Genomic DNA, 9,927 nt, shown 5'->3' with positions numbered 1-9,927 from the left:
TGAGTTACACTTAAAAAAAATTAATATATTTTATTCAATTTTAATTTTAATGAAAGAAAGGTCCCATTAACTTAACTATTAAGAAAGGAATGGTTTATTTATATATAATTGCCATAAATAAAATAAATTGACCACATAATTTCAATAAATAAAAAATAAAATATTGATTAGGGATATCTAATCATATATTCCATGGAGATCCCTCAGTTTGAACAACCGGATTAGTTAAAAAGATAAACATTAATTGTTGTAATGTGACATGTGATTAAATTTAATGAAGAATTTGATAAAGAGAATATATAGTGAATATAAGTATCTAAAACAGACCAAGCATGGAACTAAAAGAAATTCAACAACTATATTATTAAAGATTATGAAAAAGTATGTTATAAAGTCAAATCATGCAAATACGACATATCACAAACTATAAGCTGTCGTATAAATGGATCATCATTGTGGATACCAACAAAAACTACAATTTCAATTCAATTTAATTTATTTTGCTAAACATTATTGGTCGTTAGTTATCATTAATTCTTGAATGTGATACAAAGATAGTGATGACTCATACATTGGATAGATTTTGAAAATATTCTTTTAAGATTAGTTATGTTTTAAGTATTTATAATTCTAATGTTAGGAATTTTACCCAAAAATTAAAATTTGTGGATCTCAATCAATTACAGGAGATTAGATCCCAAATCTCTAGAGAAATAATTAATTATAAATGAATAATTTAAGACGGAAGAAAAAACAAGGTAATAATAGTTAATATTTGAGTCCTTAACTCCTTGATAAAATAATAACATATTTGGTTTATATGATTTTAATCTATATAAAAAAAATACCCATTTTGGTTTGTATAAAATTTTGTTTGACAGTTTTAGTGATGTCGTGAGAATCTTCTTATTAGAGGACAAACATTATGTTTTAAGTAATAAATATTAAAATAATATATTTAATGGAATTTTTTTACGGTTAGTTTTATGCATAAATCTGTATGAGAATGGTTCCGTGATGTATTTTTTTTAGATGTAGGCTTAGACGCCTTAAGTGATTATCTCTGAGTTCAGCTAGGAGTATTCTATTAAGCATATTTAGAAGTTTGTCTAGTAAGAAAAGTCAAAGGTTTTGTTTATGTATAAATGTTAGGTCATCCTCAAGTAGTTCATATTTAATTTATTTTTTATTACCGATAAAAAAAATATGCACACATGTTAAAGAATTTTTTTATTATATAATTTGTTTATTTAAGTTTGTAAAGAAAATTTTATAATTTTTAAAAGCTTTAAATATGTAGAATTTAAATTGATTTTTCGTTAAGAGTTTAGATAAAGATTCAGTACTAATGTGTGATTTTCTTGATTCAGAGTTTTTTTTATTATTTCTTTTAATATTCTAATTAGATTTCTTTAATTGAGGTTCATAATTGTCTTATATTTTTTTTTTTACTGATTTTAAGTTTTTAAGGGGCATTGATAATAGTATATATTCAATTCTTAAAGGGTTTTTACAATACTTTGATAATTGATATTTAATTAATATTTAAAAATAAATAAGGATTTGTTTGATTGTAGAAAAGTTCCAATATCACTCTAGATTTTTACATTACTTCTTGGTTGAAAAGGTTTTAAGGATTTGAATTATGTGAAAACAAGTAAAAAATATATGATTATTGAATTATTATTTATTTAATTTTTTTTGAAAAATCAATGTTTGAAAAAAGTGATCAAAATTGAAAGATGCTCTCTCAAGAAATTTTGGTAAAAATAATCTATAATGAAGACAGTCAAACGCAACTTTAAGTTAAGAGTATGTGGTCCGAAAATTTCATAAAGCTCATTTTAACAAAAAAATTATTTTTTAGTTAGATGTAAATTAATAATATACAATAGAAAGATATTAAATTAGAGAAAAAAAATACATTAAGGTTTTTACTTTGATTTATCTAAAAATTTAAACTATGTACAATTCTTAATCAACACAATCAAATTCAGCTGATAGACTAACACTACAAAGTACAAGATGAATATTCTTTAGACTTCAATCACTTCTTGCATAAAAATGAGTTTTATTTGGAGTGCAATGACTCTTGATTAAGACAAAGTATTATCTGAAATAAAGTCACCCCTAATAAAGATCGAATATTGTTTGGAACACAATCACTCATAGTTAAAACTAAATATTTTTTGAAACACAATCACTTTTAACTAAGATTGATTAATCTTTTGAACACAACCACTCTTAGTTAAGACAATCTTGTTTTTACAAAAAATGACATCTAAACGATCAACCACATTGCTAATTAAAATAGGGCAATGTCCTAAAATAAATACTCCTTTAGGCTACTAAGTTCTTTAGTTAAGATACAACAATTGTTTGAAGATTGCAAGAGAGTATTTCGTAGTTATCAACCTTTCTTTTTCAAGGGATATTTTATACATAGAGGTTGAAAAGAAAGAATCATTTGCAAATTCTTCCTAGCCATTGAGATATCCACAAAAGGTCTTCTACTTCTTCAAGTTTGTGTTTGTCCACATTCAAATATATAGATGCATTAAATGTCGTTCGTGTAACATTAAATACATATCTCTTCTTCAAGAAATAGTTTGATACACAACACGACTTATTAGACATATGTCAGATAGCTTCTACCCAAACTAGAGTAAAAAGCATTACCATACAAGATTGATAGTCTTCACAAACTTGACATTTAGTCCTTTTTAGAAAAATTATTGGTGTGAAGTAGTTTTAGTACTTTTTTCAAGAGATCTTGATGTTGACATGTCTTCATGAGATCCTCTTGAAAGATAGACATAAAAAAATATTCTCTATAATATAAAATAAGCATTTATAATATTATAATCATACCATGTTGTGCTTAAGATCATGTGTTTCTATTATTTATCAAATCTTATTAGAAGATTTACACGTGTTGAAATCTAATGCTTAAAAATAATGTCTTTTACTTTCTTATAAAAAAAATCATATAAATATTTATCGAATGCAAACATTAAATCCTAAAGATCTAATGCAAAAAAAAATAGTCATATTAATATTGGTTGAGGAAACCCTAATTAATGTTAGTGATTAAAGAATCCCATGTTCTCATTAATCTTGGTCAAAAACAATCTTGACATCAACTAAAAAAAAATAAAAATAACCTTGGTAAAAATGACCAAAAATAATCATATTTGAATCTTAAAAACATCAATCAATAAATGATATCAAATTAGTGATGTATGATAGATAATAAGTGATGCCTAAACCTTAATAAGTTGATAATATTTCAATTGAAGTTGAATTCACATGTCTAATCAAAGTTGACCCAAAAAAGAATATCAAAAGAAAATAAATAAATTGAGATAGAAAAGAATATTTATAATTCCATATTCTTACTTTTTATTTAGATGAAACTTAAAATAATCTAATTTTAAATAGTAAAATTACACTCATAAATTTTAATATTTTAATTTCTTTTAAAATATTTTTTCAAAGAATATAGTTTATGGTAGAGCATTTTAAATTATTTTTAAAAATAAATTATTTTCTTAAAATTATCCATCAGAAACTTAGTTATTTTATTTTTGATAAAAATGTAAAAATATCTATTTTATGCCTTTACAAATTATTTAGTTATGAAATTTAGAAATATTTAAAATTTAAAATTATCAAAGTAGACATCACTTTGCGGGAAAAGGATTAAATATCATAATATCTAATTAAAGGCAAACCAACTAAGATACTTTAACAACCTATACTATATTAGATTGGCTTACTTAGTCTTAATCAAATTTTAACCCAAATGATTATGCTAATTATTTAATATTTGACTAAGACACTTGTAATATCATCTCAGAGATTCACATATGCCACTAACTGGGAAAGGGATTTGTTTCCTCGTTTCTGAAATTCCGATATTCTCCATTGTTTGTCTCCTTTTCCACCTTAATTAGGGTAATTTATATTCCGATCCATAATTCCAAATTCCACGAATCTATGAAGCATTTCAGAATTGAGATAAGAATAAATAATATATATGTATTGATAAGCTAAAAATAATTCACCCCACCAACCAACTATAAACGGTCATATATTTGTTGATTTTTATTTTTTACAGTTATTTATCTTAAAGATATCATTAAACTATTTTATTAGCTAATAGTACACCAGTTTTATAATAACTAGCGGGGAGAGTGTTGACGTATCAGTATTTTTTATTTTTATCATTGTAACCCATGTGACATTATTAAGCAATAAACCAAAAATTCATTCTCAATGGTTCAATCAACATTAATCATGAAAAATATTATATGCAAAAAAATAAAATATAATGAAATATGTTTCTCTTTTCTTTATCTTGGACTCGCAGAAAGACTTAGTCAAATCGTTCTTATCCTTTATCACCATCGTCAACCACTTCCCCTCCATATCCTCCATCACCATCACCTTTTTATTCTTAATCATCTCAATCAAATCTCAAAACTTAAGTGTTTCGCTTGTTTGTTCTAACCTCTCGCAATTCATTTTCTCACTCCTTTCGCTAATAGACTAACGCGTCTCTCCTTTTCTCCCTAAGTCCTCTTTTTCTCATAGACTAACCCCTCTCACTCCCATCGGCGCACTTTTATCTTATACATTTTTTTCTCTTTCAATTTTGTATTCAATGAACAAAATCTTACTATTCTGTTTTGTTTTTGTTTTCTTTAATAGTTATGTTATAAATTTGATTAAATTGTTATCTTCGTGTGTGTATTTTATGGCGTTATTTGTGTCAGCAGAATAATAACAATATTGTCATACAATGCCAAAAACATGCATAAATGAATAAAAAAGAAAAGGTAAATTCAGACATTGCATTTTCATATTCTACTTTATAATTGAAAAACAACACTTACTGGTTGGTTTCTACGACTTCTCATATTTTGAATTTTGAATATGAAAATAGAAAACGGAAAAGATGTTTGCTAGGAGAAAAATATACAATTATGCAATGCTGCTTAGCAAACCTCACTTTGCAATGTTTAGTTTTGAATTTAAAAACAGTGTTATCTCTTCTGTTATCCTTTTGAGATATGAAATTAATGTTGGTTATTATTCAGATTTTATTATTATTAATTCAGATTTTATTACCCTTAAACTATTTTACCGTTATATTGCATTAATGGTCAATTTACAGGTAGTATTCCTAGTTTATAGCTTCCAGTAATTGTAATTATTATACATATGATTGAGTGAATCAAAATGAATAACATTAGTTTGCAATTTTGTTTGTGTAATTACTTTCAATCAGTTGCTACAACCTTTTGTCTTCTCTTATTTCCTCCAATTAGTTTCTACAACTGGTATCAAGAGCTAGTCTGTTATTATGAACTCTACCCAATTATCAGTCTCTATCCTTGATGGAAAAAATTACAATCGGTGGTGTGTGCAAATGAGAGTTTTGTTTGATTATCATGAGTTATGGGATGTCGTTGAAAGTGGAGTGTCTGCATTAGTTGTTAATGCAACTGAGGCGCAACGAGTAGCGCATCGTGACCAGAAAAAGAAGGACAATAAGGCTTTGTATCTCATTCATCAAGGAATGAATGACGAGACGTTTGAGCAGATAGAAAGAGCAACAACTGCCAGTGAGGCTTGGACAATTTTGTCAACCAATTATAAAGGTGATGATAAGATTAAGAGGGTGCATCTTCAAACCCTAAGACGTCAATATGAACTGTTTTGCAGATGGAAACCACAGAGACTATTCATGTCTATATAAATAAAGTTATTGCCTTGACAAATCAAATGAAGACCAATGGTGAAACACTTTCGGAGCAGACAAAGGTGGAAAAGATTTTGAGGTCTTTAACTCCCAGATTTGAACATGTTGTTGCCGCAATTGAAGAGGCCAATGACATTTCAAAAATGACAGTAAGGTTATTGTCTGGTTCTCTACGAGCGCATGAGCAGCGGATGAATGACAATAAGATTGAAAAACCAATTGAACAGGCTTTACAAGCACAAGCCTCAATTGGTAGCTCCTATCATAAACATGGTAGCTATTTCAGCAAAGATCGTGGTGGCAAGAATCATGGAGGCGCTTGGCTCGGGGAATGTGGTCGCGGAGGACGAGAAGGCATTTATAATAAATCAAATATTGAGTGTTATAATTGTCATAAACGTGGCCATTATGCAAATGAGTGCAGATCAAAAGGTGATAATCAAGCTGCCAATTGTGCTCAAGACAATAATCACGTACAAGATGAAGAGGATCATACAGTACTAATGATAGCCACATCAAATGAAACCCCAAACAATCAGACTTGGTATTTGGATACAGGTTGCACAAATCATATGTGTGGTCAGAAGGAGTTGTTTGCAGATTTGGATGACTCATTTCGCACAAAAGTGAAATTCGGTGATGGCAGGTTCGTTCCGGTGACTGGAAAAGGGCGAATTCTTATCACATTGAAGAATGGTGATCACAGGTACATCTATGATGTTTTCTATGTACCTGATATGAAAAGTAATTTGTTGAGTATGGGACAACTAGCTGAGAAGGGTTATGAGATGCACATAGTTGAAAATAAATTATCAATTTTTGATAAAAAAAGGTAATTTGATTCTTAAAACCTTTTTATCAAAAAACTGCATGTTTCCGGTAGATATTCAAATGGGTGATTTCAAGTGCTTGAATGCAATAGTGAATAATGAATCGTGGTTATGGCATTTACGCTTTGGGCACTTAAATTTTCAGAGTTTGGAAAATCTTTCCAAAAGAAACTTAGTGAATGGTTTACCCCATATTCATCACCCTGATCAATTGTGCGAGGCTTGCATTTTTGGAAAGAATAACAGGACACCATTTGTTAAGGAGCCTTGGCGTGCAAAATTTCCTTTGGGGCTTGTTCATACAGATGTTTGTGGCCCGATGAACATATTATCAGTTGGAGGTAATAAGTATTTTTTAACCTTTATTGATGATTTTTCAAGGAAAACTTGGATTTATGTATTGAAAAGCAAGGATGAGGTATTCCACTGCTTTAAAATATTTAAAGCATTTGTTGAAAGAGAGAGTGGTAGACAAATTAAGATGGTGCGTAGTGATGGAGGAGGTGAATACAAGTCTAATGAATTCAAGAGACACTGTGAAGAACTTGGGTTGCAACATAACATAACTTGCCCCTACACACCTCAACACAACGGAGTTGCTGAGAGAAAGAATAGAACAATCATGGACATGGCGAGGAGCATGCTTAAAGCGAAAGGTATGCAAAATTATTTTTGGGCTGAGGCCGTAACATGTGCGGTATATTTGATAAACAGATCACCCACTCGGAGTGTTCCTAACACAACTCCGATTGAGGCATGGAGTGGAATCAAACCCAATGTGCAACACTTGAAGGTATTTGGGTCAATTACTTATGCTCATGTTCCCAATGCAACAAGATCAAAGTTGGATGATAAGGCAGTGAAGACCATTTTCATTGGATATAAGCATGGGGGATACAAATTGTACAATCCAATGACAAAGAAGGTGATTGTTAGTCGTGATGTTACATTTGTCGAAGATGAGGAATGGCAATGGAATGCAACAACTGAAATGGATTCGAAAAAACGATATATTTACGTTTTGAACGATGATGTGGAAGATAGAGTCACTCTTGAAGCACCTACAGTTCAACCTGAAGTTGTAATTCAACCTGAAGTTGCAACTCCAATTGCAACTGTGATGGAGCGACCAAGAAGGCAACAACGACAACCTGTACATCTTCAAGATTGCGAAGTAAATCTTGATGATGAAGTTGATGACAATGGAGATTTGGTTCACTTTGCTTTTCTTGCAGAATCAGAACCGTTATATTGCATTAATGGTCAATTTACAGGCCATGTTAGTATTCCTAGTTTATAGCTTCCAGTAATTGTAATTATTATATATATGATTGAGTGAATCAAAATGAATAAGATTAGTTTTGCAAGTTTGTGTAATTACTTTCAATCAGTTGCTACAACCTTTTGTCTTCTCTTATTTCCTCCAATTAGTTCCTACAATTAAAACTGCTCAAAATATTACAAATATCTCCTCTGATATATTTTTAAAATAATAAAATAAAATATAAAGATAAAATTGGAATAAAATAAAATTTCCTTTATATATAGGTATAAATAATAATAATAATAGGGCATAACTATTATTTTTTAAAAATATAATATTATCAATTTTTCAAACAGTAAAAATAAACGTATATTTAGTTAAACTTAAGTCTATAATAAATTTATATTTACAGTATTAATACATACAATTATGTTGTTAAGGGAATCTAGCTTAATTGGTTTAGCATGGTGTGTAAGTTATTTAAAACTCTTTTATTTGTGTTCAATTTCCACGAATCAACAAAAATATTAAGAAAAATTATAAAAATACATATGTATATGTAACCATTGGCATTGTAAATTGCACATAGCATATTTTTTATATATATAATTAGAAAATAATTTTTAACTCATAAATTATATTATAGAATATATATAAATTATATTTTAAATTTACAATGAATGATTTAAATTGTGATGTAAAATTATTTTAAAATTTTAACGAATTCTTTAAAAAAAATATCATTGAGATTTAATTTAGAATAAGGTTCAAAAATGGAAAACGATAAATAGTTAAAAGAACAGTTACAGAAAATAATGGTAAAAGAAAAGTAGTTTAAGGTAGTTGAGAGATTTTTTTTTAACTTGTTGCAGAGATAGTCATAGACATTAAAATGAAAGAAGATAGCAAAATGTTGAAAATGTTTAAGAAGTAATTGACAAGAGTGAGATACCCAGAGTCTCACTCTCTAAATTGGGTATCCTAGTTTAATGTGTTTGTTTAAACTTTTTGAAGAAAAGTCAAAATCCACTGTTTAACCAATATTTCTGATTATTTGGAGAAGCTATTTTGTTTTTGTTTAGGTTAAAGAAGCAGAAACTACAACTACTTTTTTTGAAATAAAAAGTGTTTTTTGGAATTGTTACCAAATAAAATATTGTTTTTAATTTTCATAAAATATGTAAAATGTAAACCACATTTTGTACATCTTAAAATTATTATTATTTTGTTTAATAAAGCTGCCCTAAGACTTAAGTTGGAGTGAACGGTAAAACCCGTCAAGGGAGGACTTTAAAATTAAAATAAGTTGGGTTGTATTCTAAATTTACCTTTACTAACCATTTTTGGATTTTTAATATTGCTCCTACTCCTCTGTTAAGAAACAAATTGGATTCGGCTCGGCTCGGCTTAAAATAAATCTGCCTGTAAAGTATTAAAGTAAAACTGAATATACTTAGATCATTCATTTAATTTAAAAATATCATAATGTTTAAGGGTAAATTAACTTTATTTCTAAAAGATGTATTAAATTCTCCTTTCATATATTAAAAATACATGTTCCCTCTCTCTGGACAAAACTACACTATACCTTATTTCACTTTTAATTTCCCGTTGAAGTCATGTTAACTACTATTTAAATAAAAAATACTAAGAATATCTTGTAAATTTTTTTACGAAAAAGATGTGAGCATCACCCTACCCCTCTTGATTGCAGTAGTTAGTAAAATTTGGAAGCACAGGAACAATATTATTTTCAAATGGAAAGCGGTCGATAATGTGAAAATGTTTGTTGTGATTTAGTTAAATGTATGGTATTGACTAACTTACAAGTTACACTCTGTTTTCTTCTCGTATTCAGATTGGTGTATTGACCATTTGGTTTGTATGAAGATGGTTTGATTAAACTGCCTTGTTGGGTAGCTATGTGAGTGGTTTCTGAGATTTGTTAGGGATTCGTGTGTTGTTAGATGAAGGGTTTTTTGGAGTTCATGTTTTTGGGAGATTAAGGTTTCTTTCTCTCTATAAAGACTGAATCACTTCTAAAGTGATTCACATTTATTTATTTT

Source organism: Phaseolus vulgaris, chromosome 7 (genome assembly GCF_000499845.2).
Source record: "Phaseolus vulgaris cultivar G19833 chromosome 7, P. vulgaris v2.0, whole genome shotgun sequence".
NCBI classification, from domain to species: domain Eukaryota; kingdom Viridiplantae; phylum Streptophyta; class Magnoliopsida; order Fabales; family Fabaceae; genus Phaseolus; species Phaseolus vulgaris.
The sequence above is the reverse complement of the archived record's forward strand: the minus strand, read 5'-3'. Positions refer to the sequence as shown.